General features: G+C 38.4%; 1 long non-coding RNA gene across 1 annotated transcript in view; it reads right to left on the bottom strand.

Annotated features, from left to right (window-relative positions):
• Positions 1-20,897, bottom strand: part of LOC139439848 (uncharacterized) — a 63,116-nt gene extending 42,219 nt beyond the window's left edge. Inside the window, exons 1-2 of the long non-coding RNA XR_011649929.1 lie at positions 20,719-20,897; positions 20,161-20,329 (exon numbers count right to left, since the gene is read on the bottom strand). This is a non-coding gene — a long non-coding RNA (uncharacterized lncRNA). The remainder of the gene's footprint in view (positions 1-20,160; positions 20,330-20,718) is intronic.
• Positions 20,898-21,223: the final 326 nt, after the last annotated feature.

The following is a 21,223-nucleotide window of genomic DNA, read 5'->3' as shown; positions in this document are numbered from 1 at the left end:
GCTATCTCTGGGTTGTGAGCTTCTGGGTGACATATTCTTGCTGTTGTGATTTTTTAACTTTTATGACTTTTTAAATTAAGTGTATACTATTTCTCATAACTTGAAAATGGCAAAAAAAATTAAAATCCTATTCCTTTTTTTTGAGCACTCTAATATCTTTCTAGTGTGGGTGTGTGTTTATTAATGATGCTGTACTTCTAGGTTATGGTACATAGTACTTTCCTCTTCTTTGTCCCTCAAAACTAATTCTAATATAAAGCAATCAATAAAAAAGAATACCCCAAATCCATTGTGTGTTAGCACTTCTCACAACCAAGAACCTCTTTGATTTATTCTAAATGAATCAGCAATAAGGTATTGTCATACAACATAGTATTCAAGAGACAACATACCTCTCAAATGGTATTTTGCATAGTCTACCTGCTTCCCAAGGAACCCACAACAAGGCAAACAAATCCAGCAAATTCAGTTTTACTAAAAATAAAATGCATATAATAGTTATCTCTGACCCCAATATTGTTCACAATTCCCCAAGAGTTTAGAGCTTGGGGCTAAGAATAACTTCTAGATATTGTTTGAAAGTACTTAGAACAAGGAAAAGACAGAATAACTGAAAATTAAGCAGAATCTTTATTTGTGTGGGTACTCTAGATTTGATTTAATCTGTCCCATGACACTCAGAGGTGTATGGCATTATTCCCATTATGTAGATGAAAACACTGAAGATCATAGAAAAACTGGATCATGCATCCAGTATGGATCCTTGGCCCTAGTACCAGAGGGAACAGAGTAACCCTTGTGCTTGGATATATGTGCCAATCTGTCTGGCGACAACCAGAAAGACTGAATCAGGATCCTCACCACATTCTCGCTGTTGCAGAACTTGCCATAACCATAAAGGTAATTTGAAGGACAGCTTGAATGCTATAGCAGAATTGTCAAATTGCAGATGTCTAGGGCAAAGGATTATGATTTGAGACACACATCATGGCTCCTAGGAGTGGGAGGAAAGATTCCCTAGGTAGTAAGGGACATTCAGAATAGTGTAAATGGAGGATTTCCTATGGTCATGTGCACATGCCCAGGAAAAGACATATACTCAGAAAAGAATGGGGAAAACCATATGATTTTGGCTTGGCTTGTTCTTTAGACTCATTAGCAGGCAGACTAAGCTCTGAAGAGGGAACTTGCACAGTCTAATCTGCAAAGATTGGGAAAGGATGTTTTTTTTCTTTTCTTTCTTTTTGTTAGTTCTGGCATTCAAGAAAATCTGTCATAATGTTAGCTAGATACAAGCTTAAAGAAAAGATACCTCAGTGACTAAATTTCAGAGTTAATACATAAAACATTAAAATTTCCAGTGTGCAAGAAAAGATTACAAGGCATGCAAAGAAAAAGGAAATATATATCATGTATATATTCAATGAACTCCAAACAGCAGCATAATCTCAAATGGAACCACACCTAGACAATACAATTGTTAAATGCCAAAACAAAGAGACAATCCTGAAAGCTGAAAGAGCGAAGCAATGCCTTATGTACAAGGGAGCCTCAATAAAATTAAATGTCAAAGTCTCATCCGAAACCAAGAAGGCAAGAAGTCAGTGGGATGACATATTCAAGGGTCTGGAAGAAAATGAATGCCAAACAAAAATTCTATATCCAGCAAAACTGTCTTTCCAAAATGAGGGAGAGATTCAGTCATATCCAGATAAACAAAAGCGGAAGGATTCTGCCAATACTAGACTGACCTTAAAATAAATGCTAAAGTGAATCTTATAGGTTGAAAGGAAAACACATAGGCAATATATCAAAGCCACATGAAGAAACAAAGATTGCCAGTAAAAGTTAAAAAATGGGTAAATATAAGTGCCAGAACTGTTGTGTTTTGTTTTCTTTACACCACTCTTTATTTCTTACAGAATCTGAAATGCAAATGATGCATAAAGATAAATCTATCTTTTGGACACAAAATGAATAGAGGTTTATGGCAATACAAAACAAATATAGAGGACAGAGAGTTTTAGGAGCACAGTATGGGTATGCTATTGAAGTTAAGTTGGTACCAAATCAAATGAGATTTTTATAGACTTAAATTTAAGCCTCATGATAACCAAAAGAAAATATATGAAAAAAATACACAGAGAAGGAAATGAGAAGGGATTCTACAAAGAATAAATCAAATACAAAAGAAGGCAGTAATGGAAGAATTGAGGAGGAAAAAACCTTATGATACTTAAAACATCCAAATAGCAAAATGACAGAAAAAAAGATCTGCATTACCAGTAATAGCTTAAAAACATTAGTAATTACAATAAATGGGCTAAACTCTTCAGCCAAAAGGCAGATGTTGGCAGAATGAATGAAAAAATCATGACCTAACTATTTGCTCTTCACAAAAAACTTACCTTAAATTAAAAGATGCATATTTGAGTAAAGGATGGAAAAAATTTATTCCATTCAAATCTTAACCAAAAGAGAGTTGGGGTGTTTATAAAGACAAAATAAACTTAAATGAATAATGTTGAAAGAGACAAAGAGAGACACTATATATTGATAAAAGTTTTGATTCATCAAGAAAATATAGCAATTATAAACATATATGCACCTAACAACAGAGGCCAAAATATATGAAGCAAACATTGATAGATTTAAGGTAGAAATATTTGATTCTACATTAATAGTATGAGACTTCAATACACCACTTTCAATAATGGATAGAATATCTAGACAGACAATCAATGAGGAAAAAGAGAATTCAAATAATATTTTAAACTATATCTAACAAACATGCATAGAACTCTTCATCCAACAACAATAGAATACACATTGTTCTCAAGTGTACACACATCATTCTCTAGGATAGACCATATGTTGAGTCACAATAAATCTAAAATCTTGAAGTCATACAAAATATCTTCTTTGATCACAATGGAATCAGACCAAAATCAATAATAGAAAGAAAACTGGAAAATTCACAAATACATGGAAATTAAACCATACATTCTTAAACAATCAACCAAAGAAGAAATCACATGGGGAATTAGGGTATCTTAGGATACAGGAAAATGAAAACCAGCATACAAAAACCTATAGGATACCATAAAAAGATAAAAAAGAAAAAGAAGAATTTAAGAAGAGCTAATGAGGATGTGGAGAAACCTCCTAATATTATTGGATGGGATGTAGATAAAAAGCAATTTAAAAGTTAAACATAGAGCTACCATAGGATCTGGCATCCCACTACTAGGTGTGTACCTAAAAGAATTAAAAGCAAGGTCTTGACCAGATATTTGTACACCAATGATTATAGCAGTGTTATTCACAACAGTCAAAATTTGGAAGCAATTCATATGTCCATTCAACAGAAAAACAGTTAAACAAAATGTGGTGTATACATACAAAGGAATATTATTTAGCCATAAAAAGAAATGAAATTCTGATATGTGCTACAACATGTATGAACTTTGGGGGCATCATATTTAGTGAAATAAGCTAGACACAAAATGACAGATATTGTATGATTCTATTTAAATGAAATAGTAACTAGAATAGACAAAATCATAAAAGCAGTAATTAAAGTACAGGTTACTAGGGGCTTGAGAGAGGAGGAATGGTGAAGTAATGCATAATGGTTATAGGCTTTCTGTTTAGGGTGACAAACATTTTGGTGGTGAATGATGGTGATGGTAGCACAATACTGTGAATGTGATAATTTCCACTGAATTGTATGCTGGGAGTAGTGAGTTTAGAAATTTTATATTGTAAACTATATGTACTACTGCAAATGGAAGCACATTCTGTGTTCATCATTTAGAAGACTAAATATCGTTAAGATGTCAATTTTACTCAAACTGATTTACAAAATCTACAAAATCCCCATAAATATCTTGTTTGCAGAAATGGAAAAGCCAATAATTAAATTTATTTGGAAGGGTAAGTGACCCCAAATAGCCAAAAATATCTTAAAAAACAACAAAGTTGGAGGAATCTCACTTCCTGACTTTAAAGCATATTACTTAGCTATAGTGATAAAAACAACATGGTACTGGTGTATAGACAGACATATTGACCAATGAAACTGAATCAAGAACTCAGAAATGGACCTTCCCGTCCAGGGTAAAGTGATTTTTCATAAGGTTGTCAAGACCACCCAGCTGGGCCAGAGCAGTCTATTCAATAAGTGGTGCTGGGAGAACTGGATATAGCTCTCCAAAAGAAAGAAGACCCCTATCTCACACCTTTTTCAAAAATTAACTTTAAAAAAATCAATCAAGGACCTAAATATTAAAGCTACAGCCATAAAACTCCTAGAAGAAATTCTAGGGAAACATCTTCAAGATCTTGTGGTAGGCTATACTTTCTTAAACCTTATACCCAACTCACAAGCAAGGAAAGAAAAAATGGATTAGTGGGACCTCCTCAAAATTAAATACTTTTTTTCTTCAAAAGTCTTTATCAAGAACATTAAAAAAGCAGCTTATTCAATAGGAGAAAATATTTGGAAACTACATTTCTGATAAGGGTTTGATCACCATGTTATATAAAAAGATCATACTACTCAACAATAAAATGACAAGCAATCCAATTTTAAAAATGGCAAAACTCGAATAGACTTTTTCCAAAGAGTAAATATAAATGGCCAAAAAGCACATGGAAAGGGGTTCCACATCACTAGCTATTAGGGAAATGCAGATCAAAAGCACACTGAGATACCATTTCACACCTTATACTAATAGAACAGCCATTATTTAAAAGCAGAAAACTACAAGTGCTGGAGAGGATGTGGAGAAATATGAACACTCCTTCACAGTTGGTGGGAATGTAGAAAGGTGCAGCCTCTATGGAAGACAGTTTGGCAGTACCTCAAGAAGCTGAATATAGAACTGCTGTATGATCCAACAATCTCATTACTAGGAATATATTCAGAAGAACTGAAAGCAATGATGTGAACTGACATTTGCACAATGATGTTCATAGTGGCATTATTCACAATTGATAAAATATTGAGCCCAAGTATCCATCAACTGATGAATGGACAAACAATATGTGGTATATACATACAATGTAACACTAATCAGCTATAAGAAGAAATGAAATTGGGATGCCTGTGAAAACATGGATGAACCTTGATGATACTATGTTGAGTGAAATAAGCCAGACACAAAAGGAGAAATATTGTATAGTCTCACTAATATGAACTAGGTGCAATGAGTATAAACTCAGAGAGGTAAACTCTAGAATATAGGTTACTAGGATATTGAATGTGAGTTGAGATATGAGCTGCTGCTTAATGTATGTAGAGTTTTTAATAAGGTTTATTGTAAAACTGTGGAAATGAATAGAGTTGATGGCAACATTATAATGAATATACTAACACTGCTTATTTATAAATGTGATTGTGGCTGAAAGGGGTAGTCTGTGGATGTAAATATCAATTGAAATGAAGATAGAGAATAATCTAGAGAATGTATGACAGTGATTTTGGTGGTGGATTAAGATTGTGGTTAAAAGTATAAATATAAGAATGTTCTTTTAAAAAGCATTAAGAATAGAGGGATACATTGAAAAATTGCAACTGATGTAACTTATGGGCAATAGCAAACAGTAACATTGTGATATTTTGCAGCAATGGCAAAGAAGATATATTAATTCTAAGGGACAAAAATAGAGAGTATAAGGAGATACAGGTTTTCTCAATTTTCTAATATTGAATGAGGTGATGACAGAACAACTCTGTGATGACAATGAAAGCCAGAGTGTACATTTAACAGGATTTTACAAAGCATGGGACTGTGTAACACAGGGAATTCAGTGGCAGAAGATGGACTGTGGTTAACAGAACAAATACAAGAACATTCTCTTATAAATTATAACAAGTATGTAATACTAATACACTAATACTGGTATTAATAACTTGGTAGGTTGGGGTAAAATACACAAAATGTAAGATATAGGCTGTAGTTACTAGTAATATTTTGATGATTCTCTGGAAGGAAAAAAGAAAGGAAGGAGGGAAGGAAGGAAGGAAGGAGGGAGGGAAGGAAGGAAGGAAGGAAGGAAGGAAGGAAGGAAGGAAGGAAGGGGGGAGGGAGAAAGGATGAAGGAAGGGGGGAGGGAGGGAAGGAAGGAAGGAAGGAAGGAAGGAAGGAAGGAAGGAAGGAAGGAAGGAAATGTGGCAAAATGTTAAAAGTTAGTAAATCTGGTTATCTGAGTATGGGGTATATCGGAGTTCTCTGTATTGTTTTTGCATTATTTTTGAAACTTTCACATCAGTTCAAAATTATTTCAAACTAAGAAGTTGTTTTTTTGTTGTTGTTGTTTTTTAACTTTATTCCTCTGGACAGAGTAATAAATGGCTAAGTTCATGCTTACCCGGGAATCCACTGTGAGATCATAGAAGAGTCAGGTTTGTAGCCTATATTAGTCAGTCAAAGGGGTGCTGATGCAAAATACCAGAATTTGGTTGGTTTTTATAAAGGGCATTTATTTGGGGTAGGAGCTTACAGATATCAGGCCATAAGCATAAGTTACTTCCCTCACTAAAGTCTATTTTCACATGTTGGAGCAAAATGCCTGCCATGTCTGCGAGGGCTCAGGCTTCCTGGGTTCCTTTGGGCTCAGCTCCTCTGTTTTCTCCACAAGGTCAGCTGTAGACTATGAGGATTTTTAGACTTTGCCTCTCTCCACAAGGTCAGCTGTAGACTTTCAGATGAATGGCTCTGTCTCTCTCCTTGGGGTTTCTGCCATATCTAAGGAGCTATCTCTATTCCTCTGTGTCCTTCTCCTGGCTCAGGTCATCTTTTCCTGGGGCTTACTTCTGTTTCCTCTGTGAGCTTACTTCCTGGGGCTCCAGCTTAAGACTTCAGCATCAAACTCCCAACATCAAAACTCCAGAAACCCTCAACTCTGTCCTTTTCCATGCCTTTTATCTGTGAGTCCCCTCTCATCAAGGCCCAATCAAACATGGCCCACCCATCATGGCCCAATCAAAGCCCTAATCATAACTTAATCATGGCCAGGTACAACCACAGATTGCAAACATAATCCAATATCTATTTTTTTAATTCATAATTATATCAAACTGCTACATAGCTCATATCCACAGATCACAAGTTAACCAGATTAACCAGGAATTAATCCACAGTAGGCTCTAAAAATTGGCTAATGCTTTCTTATTTGCCCACAACCTAGACCCTGGATTCCTTTGCAGGCTTAATAATTGTAGGACTTTCTCTTTCAAAGGGTGAACCCACTGTTTTCCCCTCATAAACTTAAAATCCAGCTTGGAAAGAAAAGGAGTCTAATTTTATACTTAGACAATCCACCAGGTGCCAAACAGCAAAGTGGGTACCTTTAGGCACATTATCTCATGTCATCTTCACAGACTTATGTCATGATCATTTTTTTCCTCAACTTAGAAATGTGAAAATAGAGGCTCAGAGAGGTAAACTCATTTCCCCAGCATCACACTGCTAAGGACTGGTTAAAACAATATTCAAGCCAGAAGTTCCTGTTTCCAAGGTCCATGCTTTTTCTCTGTGCTCTGCTCTCCTCCACAGAACACAGAGTAATGGATTCTTTAGATGTGAGAGGATTTTCTTAACCTGCAAAATTTTCAACCCAAACAGAGCATGACCTTGGCTCCAGGAAAAAGGATGAATGGAAAGCCCTACACTGTATAGTGAGTGGTCTACAAGGCTTTTCTTTGTCCTTGTCCTTTGCCTTGAGTGTAAGTAGAGTGGGTCCTTTTCCTTTAATCTGGGAGACACAGATAAACAATGCAAGAGTAGGAGAGCAGCTCTGTTTTTTTGCAGTCTGAGGGCCGCTCAAGTGCCAGAGGTACCACAATGACCATTGCTTACAGTGTATTTATTTCTCACCTGGGGCTGACCAAGTCTCTCTGCAAGGAGAAGGTTATAGAAATGCTGGTATGGCCTTTTCCTTTACAACAGAATGCAACTGATTCTACTTCAGCGGCCTTGCAAATGTAAACCTTCCACAAAACAGCATTAGGAAGAAAAGGCAAATCAGTTCAACAGAGCAAAGGCAGCAGAAATCTGTGTCTGTAGCAAATAGGTTTACATGGTTTCCTGAGGTCTTAAAAAATAAAATAATATTAAGACACCAGCCTGCATCAGCCCAAAGAACAAATACTGTTCCCCTAGATGGCAGCACACTCGAGATCTGGCTTCCTGCTGCTTTTTTGAGTAATTCGTTTTCTCAAAAGAAAACAGGAAACACAGGGCACAAAGGTGAATGGAGTTAATATTAATAAGGGCCAGGTGCTGATAAAGACTTTTACATGTATCATTTAATTTAAATTTCACAACTTATTGAGACAGATATGCCTATTTTACAGTTATTCATATTCATATTGAATATTATAGGATTACTAGGTTTTACTCTATGTCAACACTGCATTAAATATTTGTTACCTCATTTAACTCTCTACATAACTCCATAGAATGAGAACTATTATTAATCCTCTTTTACAGAGGAGGAAACTGAAGCATTAAAAAGGTAGGTGACTTCAAAATCACACAATTACTAAGCAAGAACTTCAGGGCCTATAAATGGCCACATATAGTACTTGACTATCAAAAAGATCAAATAACTTCATATGTAAAAAGTGACAGAGATGTAACTAGGGTCCCAGATTCTAACAATATTTTTACTGAGTATAAAATGAACATACATTCATGGAGAAATTTTATATACATGACACTGTACAAAAGAATGTGATTATCATCCATAATCATATAATCCAAAGATAACTACTATTAACTTTTAAGTTCTTTTGCTTTCTACTTCTGTGTGTGCTTACTATAATTGCAATCGCATTATATATATGGTTGATTAACATTATTTATTTCATTTAATTTTGCAAGAATTTCCCCAGGCTATTAAACCATTTTGAAAGTGCATTATTCTGAAATGCATTATGTAGCTTATTTAATTATACACCTATTTTAGAATTTGAATTGATTCCAATTTCTCATTACTGTTAGTTTTGTTGTATTGTGCAGCCTTGACTTTACATGAACACACATTTGGACTTTTTTCTGTTGGCAAGTTGGCTATAAATGAAATTGCTGCATCGAAAGATCCAATTACATATAATCCATATTTATTGCCAAATTTATTTTCAGAAAGTTGCATCAGTTTTTGTTTCCTGTAGCACTATATGAAATTTTCAGAATCATTTACTCTTTTCCTTTTGAGTCATCCACCATTAAGTCCCTTCTTTCCACAATTGTTGGCCTTTCATCATCCAAGGCACCTTACCACCTCTTTCAAATATGCATCAAATTTTTCTTGACTAAGAGCAAGAATCCCTTATTTGGCCCTGATGCCCCTTAAGTTACACCCAATTTCTCTCTGCCTGTTCATTATCAGTTTTCTAAAACACATGTGGTATGTTTCCCCTGGCACACTGCTTTACATTCCTAACTCTGTTAGTTCCCTACAATTACAGTTCTACCTTCTTCACTCAAATAAGGCAGTCCTAAAAATAGCTGATAACCTCTGTCCTTTCTCAGTTTCCATTATTATCAGCTTCTCTGAATAATTTGGCATGAACCAACTTTTACTCCTTGACTTTTTTTTATTTTTCAGTCTCTGTAACATTGCACTTTCCTGTTTTTGTCCTAACTATGACAAATTCATCCCTATTTCTTTCACTGGAATCTATTCCTTCTCCATGGAAAATCTGCAAATTGCTACCAGAGTCTACTTTTCCTAGCTCTCCCCAATATTTTGCTAAATTACTTTGATGGAAACTCAAACTTGAAATATAATAATTTTTTATCTCATGAATAAGCATAAAATTTGTCCAAGTAGATAAAACAAAGTAGGATAAGAGAAAATACTTAAGGAAGAGTAGTAGAATAAAGATCACAGCAGGAATATGGGTACTTCCCTCAAGCATGGCCTACGTAGCATTTCTCTTAGCATCCCTGGACATTTGATAGGTTTTGTTCAAAATAAAAGAAGGAAAAAGAAAGGAGGTGTATTCAGTTGTCAAATGAGTTTGGGAAGTATATAATAGTATGTTATATCCCAATTTACTCTATAAATTTGTAGAGTAGAGACTCTGAGAAGTACTGCAATATAGAGATATGTTCAAAATAGTCTTTCTCATACTTATTTGACTATTAGAACCCTTTCTGGTAGGAGATCTAGTGAGATACAAGTGCAGGAAATTCTAGACTACAGAGATAGTGTTCCTAGCGACAATGTCAAAAAGTTAAAGAAAGGCCCCATCATGGTAGGTCTTAGTTTAGGAATGATGGAAGGGCATTTTAGATTTCCTTTTTTAGTTGTGGACACTGTTTAAAGGTCACTTAGTCTGGTAGAACAACAGAACACTCAGAAGAAATACATGTATCAATCTATATATCTACATATCAATCTATAATCAATCTATACACAAAGATAGAAACTTTATTTTTTTTTTAAATTTTTTTATTTTTTATTGACTTTGTAATAATATTACATTAAAAATATATATGTGAGGTCCCATTCAACCCCACCCCCCCACCCCCCCTCTCCCCCCCCCCCAACAACACTCGTTCCCATCATCATGACACATCCATTGGATTTGGTAAGTACATCTTTGGGCACCTCTGCACCTCATATACATTGGTTCACATCATGGCCCATACTCTCCTCTATTCCATCAAGTGGGCCCTGTGAGGATTTACAATGTCCGGTGATTACCTCTGAAGCACCATCCAGGGCAGCTCCATGTCCCTAAGACGCCTCCACCTCTCATCTCTTCCTGCCTTTCCCCATATCCTTTGTCCATTATGTCCACTTTTCCCAATCCAATGCCACCTCTTCTATGTGGACATTGGATTGGTTGTGTCCATTGCACCTCTATGTCAAGAGGAGGCTCAGATTCCACCTGGATGCTGGATGCAATCCTCCCATTTTCAGTTGTAATCACTCTAGGCTCCATGGTGTGGTGGTTGTCCTTCTTCAACTCCATCTTAGCTGAGTGTGGTAAGTCCAATAAATCAGATTGTAGGTGCTGGAGTCTGTTGAGGCTCAGGATCTGGCTATCACATTGTCAGTCCAGAGATTCAAATCCCCTAAATATATCTTAAACCCCAACATTAACTGCACCTCCAGCACATTAGCATGAAAGTCTTATGAAGGGAGATCCCATCTGAGTCCAGATTCATCACACATAAACACCATTTCCAAAGAGGGGCCATCTGCCCTGGTAGTTAACCCCATCGGCCATGACCATAACTCCCATGGGTCTCTTTAGCTCTCAAAGGAACCAATATCTGGGGGTTGTATCTGCTTTATCTGTCTCTCTGACTCTGCTCAGTTGTGCATGAGGGCAAACCTTCTGCCAGCCTCCAGACTCTTTTTTAGAAACTCGTAGCCATATAAACTCATTTCTCCTTTCCATTTCCCCCTTACTTTAGGTCAAACAGCATTTTAAAGTCATGGTATTTTATGTAGACATGGATATTCTGCTGATCCGCATTGAACCTTCCGTATAAGGTCATTTTCCAGTTGCATCATCAGTTGGTAGTTGATAGTGGTCCCTCGTTGCCAGGGAGGCTCATCCCCGGGTGTCATGTCCCGCGCTGGGGGGAAGGCATTGCATTTACATGCTGAGTTTGGCTTCGAGACTGGCCACATTTGAGTAACATGAAGGCTGACAGAAGGAAATTCCCAGGCACAAAGTTGCTCTAGGCCTTGTTCTTATTTTGGGTTTATCAGCTCACAAGCATAATCATTAGCATCTGGGGCTCACTGTTGAACCCTCACTCCCTCCCGGTCCCCACCACTGTACCTGGGAGACTGTCGCTGCTCCCCTAGGGACCACGACAGAGCACCACTGGCCAGGAACCCAGTACCCCCCCTACTGTGGTTTTTAATTGTTGCCACTATGAGTATATCCAAACATTACCATGCACCCTGGACATATGTTCTGTACAGCTCCCTGTCAGTCATATATCACCTGTCATTGGTATCCCATACCAGTATCCCTCCATTGCCATTGTTGAAACACTCTGTGATCCAGAACTCCCCGAAATTTGAAGCCCAATATAATGTCATGGTCCCTTACTAGGGAATGGCATATAGCGATGAGTTTAAAGGATAGATAAAGAACTTGGATAAAGTTAGATAAAGAACTTAGATAAAGAATGTTGACTTGAAAAAATTCCACATCCTATTTTTTTCTTTCCCCCCCCCCCCCCCCCCTAATTATTCAGCTTTTCTTCACAGGAGTCCTAGACCACAGCAATGTATATATATAATATACAGCACTCCCACACATCCACCAGAAAACCTTTTCCCTTCCACAGTGATACTCTTACGCCCTATTCATATCATATTTACTTAAAGTGATGTACAGAGTCTGAGACATTAGCTTTCTAACAAGGTGACATCTGTGCTTACATTATGGTGCATACTTTAGGATACACAGTTCTTTACATTTTTAGTTATCCTATGCTTTACATTATGGTTTACATTATCAGTCTGTCATCTCCTATATGTTATGGTGTAATATTACATGTTTTATATCCATCTTTGTGTACTCTCAAGAAACTCCTCTCTTACCCCCCATTTACTTTGGTTCCACACATTTAACGTCCATTTTCCCTTCCACCTTGGTGCCCTCAGTGATAGCCAACCTCCGTTTCCTGAGGAGCCACTTCCAGAGATAGATGGAATAGTGTTCAGGGCCTAACTTGCTCAACTGCCCCAATGCCCTGGGAGCCACCCTTTCTCTCGAGGGATACAGTTCCCTCTATTGGATGGCATTAGTCCTCCCCAGGATGTGGGTCCACCCCCACTCTCACTACTTGGGTTTCTACCCCATGGTGTCACCCACTCTGGCAGAATGAGCATTTAGACATTCCCCAGGAGCCCGTCCTGCATCAGACCCTCCCCTCCGAGCATTCTAAACAGGTAACCCTCTTTATTATATTTTGATATGATTTTCTCGGCATTTTACTCTCCACCAACACCTGACCCTCTCCTGGTTCGTATGCTACCCCTCCCTCCCCCCACTTTTGGGCAACGTTACCCATCCGTCCCTCCCCAGCCACCCTCAAACCCGCAAAGCCCCAAGCAAAGGCAACCCCTTGCCCCCCTTTTATCTCTTCTTTGTGTTCATACTTACCACCATCTCGTCTTAAATTCCACCCCTGCAGACATCGGCTCATATCCTTCCTCCACCCTCCGATTTCCTGCAAGCCTATCGTTCAGTCTCTTGCTATCTAGGGCAGCTTGTTTATTTCATATCATTGAGGTCATGTAGTATTTGTCCTTCAATGTCTGGGTTGCTTCACTCAACATAAGGTTCTCAAGATTCATCCATGTTATCACATGTGTTTGTAGTGTGTTTGTTCTTACAGCCGAGTAGTATTCCATTGTGTGTATATACCACATTTTATTGATCCACTCGTCTGTTGATGGGCATTTGGGTTGATTCCAACTTTTGGCAATAGTGAACAATGCTGCTATGAACATTGGTGTACATATATTGGTTTGTGTTCTTGTTTTCAGTTCTGCTGGGTATATTCCCAGCAGTGGTATTGCTGGGTCATATGGCAAATCTATGGCTAGTTTTTTGAGAAACCGCCATACTGTTCTCCAGAATGGTTGGATCCTTCTGCATTCCCACCAGCAGTGGATGAGTGTTCCCCTTCCTTCACATCCTCTCCAGCACTTGTATTCTTCTGTTTTTTTCATAGCTGCCAATCTTATGGGTGTAAGACGGTATCTCATTGTGGTTTTGATTTGCATTTCCCTGATAGCTAGAGATTTGGAACATTTTTTCATGTGCTTTCTTGCCATTTGTATTTCTTCTTCGGAGAAGTGTCTGTTTAAGTCTTTTTCCCATTTTTTAAATGGGTTGTTTATCTTTTTATTTTCAAGATATAGGAGTTCTTTATATATGCAAGTTATAAGTTTCTTATCAGATATATGATTGCCAAATATTTTCTCCCACTGTGTGGGCTCCCTTTTTACTTTCTTGACAAACTCCTTTGAGGTGCAGAAGGCTTTAATTTTGAGGAAGTCCCATTTATCTATTAGTTCTTTTGCTGCTCGTGCTTTTGGTGAGATATTCATAAATCCATTACCTATTACAAGGTCCTGTAGATGTTTCCCTACACTGCTTTCTAAGGTTTTTATGGTCTTGGCTCTTATATTTAGGTCTTTGATCCATCTTGAGTTAATCTTTGTATAAGGTGTGAGATGGTAATCCTCTTTCATTCTTCTACATATGGCTATCCAGTTCTCCAGACACCATTTGTTGAATAGGCCACTCTCTCCCAGTTGAGAGGGTTTGGTGGCTTTATCGAATATTATGTGGTTGTATATGTGAGGTTCTATATCAGAGCTTTCAATTCGATTCCATTGGTCTATATGTCTCTCCTTATGCCAATACCATGCTGTTTTCACCACCGTAGCTTTATAGTATGTTTTGAAGTCAGGTAGTGTGATTCCTCCAATTTCGTTTTTCTTTTTCAGTATGTCTTTGGCTATTCGGGGTCTCTTTCCTTTCCAAATAAATTTCATAGTTAGTTTTTCTAGTTCCTTAAAGAAGGCTGCATTGATTTTTATTGGGATTGCATTGAATGTGTAGATCAATTTTGGTAGGATAGACATCTTAATAATGTTCAGTCTTCCTATCCATGAACAAGGAATAGTCTTCCATTTATTTAGGTCTTCTTTGATTTCCTTGAACAATCTTGTATAGTTCTCAGTGTATAAGTTCTTTACCTCTTTAGTTAAATTTATTCCTAAGTATTTGATTTTTTTATTTACTATTGTGAATGGTATTTGTTTCTTGATTTCCTCCTGATCTTGCTCATTATTGGTGTACAGAAATGCTACTGATTTTTGCGCATTGATCTTATAACCTGCGACTTTACTAAACTCATTTATGAGTTCTAGAATCTTCGTTGTAGATCTCTCAGGGTTTTCTATGTATAGGATCATGTCATCTGCAAATAATGAAATTTTGACTTCTTCCTTTCCAATTTGAATGCCTTTTATTTCTGGTTCTTGCCTCAGTGCTGGAGCAAGTACTTCTAAGTCAATGTTAAATAGGAGCGGCGACAGTGGGCATCCTTGTCTTGTTCCTGAGTTTAGAGGGAAGGAGTCTAGGATTTCTCCATTGTAAACAATATTGGCTTTAGGTTTTTCATATATACTCTTTATCATGTTCAAAAAATTTCCTTGTATTCCAATCATTTGGAGTGTTTTTATCAAGAAAGGGTGCTGTATTTTGTCAAATGCTTTTTCTGCATCAATAGATATAATCATGTGATTTTTTTCCTTCAATCTGTTTATATGGTGTATTACGTTGATTGATTTTCTTATGTTGAACCATCCTTGCATACCTGGGATGAATCCCACTTGGTCGTGGTGTATAATTCGTTTAATGTGTTGTTGAATACGATTAGCAAGTATTTTGTTAAGTATTTTTGCGTCTAGGTTCATTAGAGAAATTGGTCTGTAATTTTCCTTTCTTGTGATGTCTTTGTTTGGCTTTGGTACTAGGGTAATGTTGGCATCATAGAAGGAGTTGGGTAATGTTCTTTCTGTTTCGATGGTTTGGAATAGTTTCAGCAGGATTGGTGTCAGTTCTTTCCGGAATGTTTTGTAGAATTCACCTGTGAAGCCATCTGGCCCTGGGCTCTTCTTAGTTGGGAGATTTTTAATAACTGATTCTATCTCTCTGCTTGTGATTGGTTTGTTAAGATCATCAATTTCTTCTTTCGTCAATATGGGCTGTTTATGTGTTTCTAGGAATTTGTCCATTTCCTCTAGATTGTCATTTTTGTTGGAATATAGTTTTTCAAAATATCCTCTTATGATAGTCTTTATTTCTGTGGGGTCAGTGGTGATATCGCCTTTCTCATTTCTTATTTTGTGTATTTGCATCTTCTCTCTTTTTTTCTTTGTTAGTGTTGCTAAAGGTTTGTCAATTTTGTTAATCTTCTCAAAAAACCAGCTCTTGGTCTTGTTTATCTGTTCAAGTGCTTTCTTATTTTCTATTTCGTTTAGTTCTGCTCTTATCTTTGTTATTTCCTTCCTTCTTCTTCCTGTTGGGTTACTTTGTCGTTGTTTTTCTAATTCCTTCAAATGTGCAGTTAGTTCTTCAATTTTTGCTCTTTCTTCTTTTTTGATATATGAATTTATGGCTATAAACTTCCCTCTCAGTACTGCTTTTGCTGCATCCCATAAATTTTGGTATGTTGTGTTATCATTATCATTTGTTTCAAGGTAGTCATTGATTTCTTTTGAGATTTCCTCTTTGACCCACTGTTTTTCTAAGAGTGTGTTGTTTAATTTCCAAATCGTGGTGTGGAATCTGGGCTTCTTTCCCTTGCAAATCTCCAGCTTGACTCCACTGTGGTCAGAGATAATGTTTTGTATGATTTCAATCTTTCTGAATTCGTTCAGCCTTTCTTTGTGGCCTAGCATATGATCTATCTTGGAGAATGATCCATGTGCGCTTGAGAAAAATGTATATCCTGCTGTGTTTGGGTGTAGCGATCTATATATGTCTATTAGATCGAGCTCCTCTAATATACTATTCAGATGTTTTGTTTCTTTGGTGATTCTCTTTTGAGATGTTCTGTCCAGAGTTGATAGTGGTGTATTAAAATCCCCCACTATAATTGTAGATGTATCTATTCTTTCACTTAGTTTTTTCCCCGTTTGCCTGACGTATTTAGAGGCACCCTTGTTAGGGGCATAGATATTTATGATTGTTCGATCTTCTTGACAGATTTTCCCTTGGACTAAAATGTAGTATCCTTCTTTGTCTCTCACAATTGTTTCACATTTAAAGTCTATTTTGTCTGATATTAATATAGCTACTCCTGCCTTTTTTTGGTTATTGTTAGCTTGTATGATTGTTTTCCAGCCTTTCACTTTCAATCTCCATGCGTCTCTGGGTCTAAGATGTGTCTCTTGTAGACAGCATATGGATGGGTCATATTTCCTTATCCAATGTCCCAGTCTGAATCTTTTGATAGGTGAGTTTAATCCATTGACATTCAGTGTTATTACTATCAAGGAATTATTTGTGTTAGCCATACTTTGATTGGATTTGTGTTTGTCATATTTTGTTTGTATATTTTTTTTTGTCTTTTTTGTTGTTGTTGTTGGTCTTATACTCTCCTCCAACTTTGCCTTTCCTGTTTTTTCCTTTCTTCCTGCAGCACTCCCTTTAGAATTTCTTGAAGGGGAGGTTTCTTGTTGGTATACTCTTTCAGTTTCTGTTTGTCTGCAAATATTTTGAACTCTCCATCATATTTGAATGCTAGTTTAGCTGGATAAAGTATTCTTGGTTGGAAATTTCTTTCCCTTAGTACCTTGACTATATCATACCACTGTTTTCTTGCCTCCATGGTTTCAGAAGAGAAATCAGCACTTAATCTAATTGAGCTTCCCTTGTATGTGATGGTTTTCTTTTCTCTTGCTGCTTTTAGGATTTTCTCTTTGTCTTGAGCATTGGATAATTTGACAAGTATATGTCTTGGGGTGGGCCTGTTGGGGTTTATGACTTGTGGAGTGCGCTGTGCTTCTTGGATATGTACATCTGTCTCTTTCAGTAGATTTGGGAAGTTTTCAGCCATTATTTCCTGCAACACTCTTTCTGACCCCTTTCCCTTCTCTTCACCTTCTGGAATGCCTATAATACGTATGTTTGAGCGTTTTGCATTGTCATTCAGGTCCCTAAATCCTAATTGGATTTTTTCTATCTTCTTATTGACCCCTTCTACTATCTGTTTGATTTCTGATGTACTGTCTTCCACATCACTAATTCTCTGCTCTGTCTCTTCTAGTCTGCTGATATTTGCTGCAAGTGTATTTTTGATTTCTTGAACTGTGGTGTTCATTCCCATCGTATCTGTTATGTTTTTGCGTATGTCTGCAATTTCCCCTCCAAGTGATGTCTTCATGTTGTTAACCTCTTTCATTACTGCATCAAATTTGTCGGTGATAAATGTTCTGAGATCTTTCATTGCTTGTGCCAAGTTTTGCTCCCCTTCGTGATTATTGGTTTGTTGATTGGATTCAGCCATGTTTTCCTGATTATTGGTTTGGTTCGTAGATTTTTGTTGCTTTCTGGTCATCTCTTTATTTTGACGAATTTAATCAGTTCCTTAGCTTCTTTGTCTGCTCTTGGAGGTTAATTAGTTGTTATTTTTGCACAGGTGTTATATCTTCTCTTTGTCACTTTTTTCTTCTTATTCTAGTTACTTGTTGTTGCTTAAGTTCACTTTAGAGGAAAGTATTAGTGTTGGGGAAAGGCAATTGTGTAAGCAAGGGAAAAGTGTAAAGTTGTATTGGTGATGTATGTTAATAAAGCAAGAATATGAGATCTGGAAGGATGGAGGTTAGATTCATGTAGATTGTATAGAGTTATAGCTGTAGGTAGAGTACCTTTTATGAAGTAGATGACTGAATTTGGGAGGAATATGGTATGAACTACACAGCTATTGTTTTCATGAGAGAGGGAAAAAGAAAAGAAAGGTAATAGTTTCAAGAGTGGATAATAGACAGAAAACAGAACAAAGGTATTAGAAATTAAGAGTTAGACACTTTGTGGATCAAAGAACGGGAGGTGGGGGGTGGAATATAGGAGAGACAGTAGATGATAGTGGATATCAAGATGCAGGGGAAGGGGGATAGTGTAGGTAGCCTAAATCAGTTCACACAGAAATGAGGCAGTGGAGGATGGGAAAACCCAGCAAATGTGAGGTGTTCCCTGTAGCACCTATTGTATACTTGAATTAAAGTAAAAATAAGTGGAAGATGAGGGACAAGAGGGAAAGAGAAAACCGAAAGAAAAAAAAAAAAAACTAATTATAATAAAGAAAAAAGAAAGGCAAGAAGAAAGGAAGAAAGAAAAAGAGGATGGGCAAACGGTGGGGAACGGATAGGGAGAAGAGAGATACAGGTACACACGTGTCACAATTGCAACACTATCTAAAACAACAACTTCCCCCCGCTTTGCCCTAAAAACCCCGTCTGTCTGCCCAAATGGGTCTGCAAGCACCTCCCTTCCCACAAACCCCCAATAGGCCGCCCAGGGCCCACGAACTCCCCAGTACTGCAGATGCTCAAAAAAAAAAAAAAAAAAAAAAAAAAAAAAACAGAAACCCCTCCGCAGGCCCGGCTCCGCCCGCTGCGGAGGCTTGGACCGGCTCTGCCCGGCTCCTCACGCCGCCTTGGCCTGGCCTGGCTCCGCCCAGCTCCGCTCGCTACAGCGGCCCAGCCGGCTCCGGCGTCCACCTCCCGCCACCGCGGCCTGGACCGGCCCTGCCCGGCTCCGTACCCGCCGCAGCCTGACCCGGCCCCGCCCGGCTCCAAACGCTACCGCGGCCCGCAGCCGGGACCTGAACCCGCCCCGCCCGGCTCCAAACGCTACCGCGGCCCGCAGCCGGGGCCTGACCCGGCCCCGCCCGGCTCCAAACGCTACCGCGGCCCGCAGCCGGGGCCTGAACCGGCCCCGCCCGGCTCCAAACGCTACCGCGCCCGCAGCCGGGGCCTGAACCGGCCCCGCCCGGCTCCAAACGCTACCGCGGCCCAGCTCGGCCTGGCTCGGCCCCGCCCGGCCCCGCTCGCCGCCGGCGCAGCCCGGCCCGGCTCCGGCGTCCGCCGCTGCGGCCCGGCCTGGCTCAGCCCCACCGAGCGGGGCTAGATGCCTCGTCTCCGCCTACCCAAGGAGGGAATCCTCTACAGGTAGCTGGGATCTCCGTGTATATTTCACAGACGAATCCTCTCTGTTACCTTCCCTCCAAATCGATGTCCAGACACCTCCGGACCAGCAAAAATCCTGAAACAATCCGGTCCCAAAGAGTCTCCAACGCCGCCCAGCCGATTCCCTGCAGAAGACCCTAACAGGGATGTTCACTCAGCCGCCATCTTTCCCCCTCTCCAGAAACTTTAAATAAAAGAAAATAATAATACATAGAAAATAATTTGATATTAGATGTATATATATGAATAAAATCAACTACGATAAGAGAAATTCTATTGTATGTGTGTATATAATATGTGCATGTTTATAATATATGTACATGTTCTGTATGTGTATATATAATGAAATATTCAAATTCTATGAGAAAATAAGATAAATTCTGTGATCCAGCATAATACCTGATATTACCACACTTCCCAGAACTCATGTCTTGAGGCTGATGCAACATTCAAAATTCTGCTTCTGAATCACTCAGGCTATTATGCACTATTTCATTGGAGACTCTTCCTTTTTTATTTCTATAATAATGGTAACAGCCAACTCTTCAACACCTGATGAGTGATCTTTCTACCAGAAAAGAAAAGCCATTGTGAAAGATAACCAGATTATCTGAGCTGAAATAACACCAAGGGAAAAATGAAAGAAAGAGCACAGCAAAAAAATTAATTAATTAATATATATATATACACACACATACATATTTATTTATAGAGAACGGGGGCCAGTGTGGTATCTGAGTGGAGAAAATTCACTCTCTTTGCTGCAGTTTTAGAAAATGGAATATAATAACCTCCTTTAGTTCTTTTTTAGTATCAGTGTGTGTCTCAACATTATTATAGAAAATTATAATATAATTCCTGGTCTCAGAAGTGACCATGGCCAACAATTTTTACTTGACCTCTCAAGAGGGGTAAGACTAATTTGAATTACAGATTTGAAATGATCTACATACTCACCAGCATTATTCATGGAATCTTTCTTGGAATGCTATCTTGGAATTGGAATGAGCCCAAAACACTTGACCTCATTAGATTTTGTTGCTCCTGGGAAAACAACAATTCAAGTTGCTAAACATTGGGAAGCAGATGTGGCTCAAGAGATTGGGCTCCCATCTACCATACGGGAGGCCCTGGGTTCACTTCCCAAGGCCTCCTGGTGAAGGCAAAAGCTGGCCCACACTGTGGAGAGCTGGCACAGCAAGATGATGCAACAAAGGGAGACACAGAGGAGAGACAGTGAGAAATGCAGCAGACCAGGGAGATGAGGTGACCCAAACAATTGAGTGTCTCTCTCTCACACTGGAGTTCCCAGGATCAGTTCCCAGTGCCTCCTAAAGAGAAAGATGAGAAGAAAAGACAAGCAGACATGGAAAGAACACACAGTGAAGGGACAGAGAGCAGACAATGACTGCAAACAACAAGGGGGTTGTGTGTGTGTGGGGAAATGTACATCATGGCTTCA

This window comes from Dasypus novemcinctus, chromosome 10, assembly GCF_030445035.2.
Source record: "Dasypus novemcinctus isolate mDasNov1 chromosome 10, mDasNov1.1.hap2, whole genome shotgun sequence".
NCBI lineage: Eukaryota > Metazoa > Chordata > Mammalia > Cingulata > Dasypodidae > Dasypus > Dasypus novemcinctus.
This window is presented reverse-complemented; position numbering and strand designations above follow the sequence as displayed.